Below are 3,805 nucleotides of genomic sequence, written 5' to 3' on the forward strand. Positions count from 1 at the left end.
GCTGTACGGTTGTACGTGTGCGTGCGAGCTAGGAGTTTTTATTCTTTCGAGAGAAAGGTTATGTATTTTTATTAGGATGCTGAGTGGCGGTAAAACGCGTTTCCACGGAGCGTAATGGTTTTTGGTTATAATTGACCCTATCCCGTGTATTTTGCATTGCGTTTCCGAAATGGGAAAGTACGGTCACGTTTTAATATTATGTTCCTTTTTTTTGCGATGAATTGTAGAATCATTTCGAATCATTTCAAACATTTACTCGATTCTTTGGATTAATATTATTCTTATTTTCCCCTGCTACGTTTATTAAAGACAGAATACGAATCTACTGAACTATAATTATCATTTTCCACTTTTTCCCACCAATTTCTCGTACCGTTTTAAAAAGGATTACAAAGTTAACCACATTCGTGGAATTCGCACAATTATCAAGATAACTTATCAAACCAGATGTCGATCGCGTCCCACGTACTAATCGCATTTACATCGCTTAACTCGCCCTTCTTTCCTTTCAATCCCCTTCGCGTGTAATTGCAATTCTCACGCCGTTAAAATACCGCTTTTTCTCGCTTACCGGCATGTCAATTTTCCTAGACGTTTGACAGAGCGCGTGACGGTCGTCCAGAACGAGAGAGAGGGGGCAAGTATCAAGTGAGTAAGTACCAACCGCCATGACAGGCTAACCTATCGGAGCTGTGAATAATAAATTCGCGGGACGGTCACGCTAGCAAGGAACACCGGCTTGTCACTCGAAATGTCAGACAAGAGACTTCCATGGGTCTGCCACCCTATTAATTAATGAACCCGTCCGCCATTGTTCCCGGATAGCAAACATCTGACCCGGCCGTTTCCTCGAAGACGTGTTTGCTACCGTACCGATGCCATCGGTCGCTAATTACGCAAGAATTACCCTTCGGACCTGGGAACCGAACCCTGCGGAAAATCATCTCGGGATTTCAATTACCGACTCGATTCGTCGAGGAAGGATTCGTTACTCGACGTAATTCGCGTGTGCGATTCGTGGCCGAGCACCGTGGGATAAAATTATTACTCGAGAAATATTAAGAGAAATTTTGACGATTCGCGGTTGTCTTCGAATTGAGGTTAGGTTAGCTTGTTGTCGAACCGGTAGGTTCTTTCGTGTAATTCATGCGCGAGCATCGTGGGATAAAACTGTTACCCAACAGATATTAAGAGAAATTTGTACGGTGGTGTTCGAATTGGATTATTTTCCAAATTAATCTACATTTATCACGTGTTTCGCGTATGATTAAATTGGTTATAGTTATATCGATAAAAATTTCCTTCTAAACAGATTCTTCGTATAGAATTTATAATTCGTTGTTGTTGATTCTTAACAACAACTATCACCGTTCAAACTTGGAAAAAAAGGAGCGGAGGAAGGGATCAATCTCGATCACCAGAAGCTCGTCCACATCCTCGAAAGGAAAACTTCCGTAAGGATCGAAAGAGAAGCGACAAAGAAAGGTAGGAGATGGTGAACAAAACACGGCTCGCGATTTCAATTACGCTTTCGAGTCGCGTACTCGGCTCAGATCGCATCTAATCAGAAATTCTTCCGCCATTAGCTGTCGGCGATGCGAGGGTAAACGGCACCGGAAACCGGATGGCTCCGCTGCAATTGCTGGGGTGCTCGCGAGCGCGATATATACGCGATAGGTCGAGGAGAGCCGATTCCTTCCAGCCGGGCTTATTCAACGAGACCTTGGGACCGTCATGCGTCTCGAGCCAGCTTCCGTGAGAAACGGCGAGGACAGTGCGCCTCCGCTTGATCAACAGAGAGAGAGAGGGCTCGCTCGTACCGGCGAGGACGCGTTCCACGTACGCTCCTCTAATGTATGCAGATTGCACCGGTGCTATTACGTGTCTCTTTCGCGCGTGTGCACCCCACGACTCCGTCGCTCGATCCTTTTCTTCGCTGGCCGTAGCTCTTCCGCCTTTTCCGCTCCTTCCCGTTGCGCTCACGTGGTTTCCTCGCCTACGGTTCGTACGTGACGCGCGAGGAAAGCGCGTTACGATCCCGCGATAATTAGCCTTGATTACGGAATAATCGTTGATTATCTTTGGCCGAAGGTGAGACTCCTACCGAGATAGTTACCGTTTCGAATTAAATCGAGAGGGAATTGTTTGGCTTCTGTGCGCGTTCTCTTTTTAGAAAAATTGTTCAATCCACGATATTTTCAAAGTAATTAATATTTGATCGATACAAAAACAACAAATTCAAATTTCTTTTAGATGATTTAAGTTAAATTAGTTTACAACTTCGTCACATTCGACTTTCCAATTAATACGAATCTCAATCGTTTTCCAGCCACGCTCGCATCGATATCCCATCAAGCTCAGGAACAGAAACTACTCCTTACGTCTGGAGGAGGGGGTCTAAGACGGTCGTCCATCGTTTGAAGCGTCGGCAACGTATAATGTCCCGCGTTTGTCAGAGGCGAGGCCGAAATACGGAGCCACGGTTGCCCTGGGCTAGTCGAGTGGTGGCGTACACCGCAGAAGAAGAGCCGCGGCAAGCCGTGAGGACAGAGACGGAGGCCAGGCCGCCGCAGATTACTTAGGTAATTGGTAAATACGAGGGTTACCTTCCAGTTTTCACCAAGGGGTTGGAGGCTTGGATGTGAAGCCCCAAGTAAGATGCCTCGCGGCCTCTCCTCTCTCCTTTTCCTCCTTCTGCCTCGAGCCTCGGGGTGTTCCTTGTCTCCTCGCGCAGGATATTCGCTTTAAGGGGGGGAAATGAGCCTTAAAATTGTTTAAAGCGGTCGGAAGAAGGGTCCCGGAGATCCCCTTGGCGGTGTGTAGGCCAAAGCCTTGGGGAAACCTCGACACTTGCCGCCACCCGAGTCTTTCTGATTCGAACCTCTTGCACGTCCGCCGATACGGTCTCTACTACCAATTTTCGATCTCGTTCTTCGGTTTCTTCGGGTTGCGTTCTGGGGAACGATTCCGTGTTCAATATTTTTTTATTATTTTTTTTTTTTTTTTGCAATTTTCTTTGTCACATTTCGTATTCAATTTTTGCGTCGAAGTAATCGATATATTATATATTGTGATATCTTTGACGTTTTTTTTTTTTTTTTAATTAACTTTTTAGAACAAATACGTTAGATTTCGTATTTTTAATTTCGGCGCGTGTACATTTCGTTGAATTGTTAATTGCTTGATATATTCGTTGTGGATTATATCATCTGGTGTTTTTTCTAACGTTTCTCTAAAGTTTTTGTAATTTTTTTTTCGGATCTTTTCTTGTAAAAACACGTCTATATAGTTAATTGGATTTGTTGGATTTAATGTTAGAGTTCGTGTTTAGTCTTGAAGTGAAGGTTGGCAGAAGCAATTTCTTATGTGGGCATCGGCGTTCTGTTTACGTTTACGTTTACGATTGTTATATAGACAAAGTGAAGAAGAATTGTCGGTCGGCCCTGGATAGCTTAATGGTTAAAGCAGTCGCCTGGCAAGCGAAAGATCCGGGTTCGATTCCCGGTCCAGGAGGGGAAAAATTGTGTTTAGTACACGAAAATTTATAGCCGACACTTTCTATGTGATGAAAATTCGCTTCAACTTTCTTCTACTATTTACAACTGTTTTTACTCGATTGTTTCGGTACGGTTTTCATAGGATATGATTGATGATAACTTTAAAAAATATTTTTTATCAATTATTTTGAATTTTTCAATCTTCGTGCGACGAATTACGTTATGTTCAGTTAAAGCAAATTATTTCAACAAATTGTGTACGGTAAATAAAATTTTTAAATTTCAAAAATATTATAATTTCTAAATAC

General features: G+C 43.3%; 1 non-coding gene across 1 annotated transcript; it reads left to right on the plus strand.

The window, feature by feature from the left end:
* Nucleotides 1–3,441: 3,441 nt before the first annotated feature.
* Trnaa-ggc lies at nt 3,442–3,513 on the plus strand. The gene has a single exon. It is a non-coding gene; the product is annotated as a tRNA-Ala (tRNA).
* Nucleotides 3,514–3,805: the final 292 nt, after the last annotated feature.

This window comes from Apis laboriosa, unplaced genomic scaffold (assembly GCF_014066325.1).
Source record: "Apis laboriosa isolate Shangri-la unplaced genomic scaffold, ASM1406632v1 scaffold68_cov148, whole genome shotgun sequence".
NCBI lineage: Eukaryota > Metazoa > Arthropoda > Insecta > Hymenoptera > Apidae > Apis > Apis laboriosa.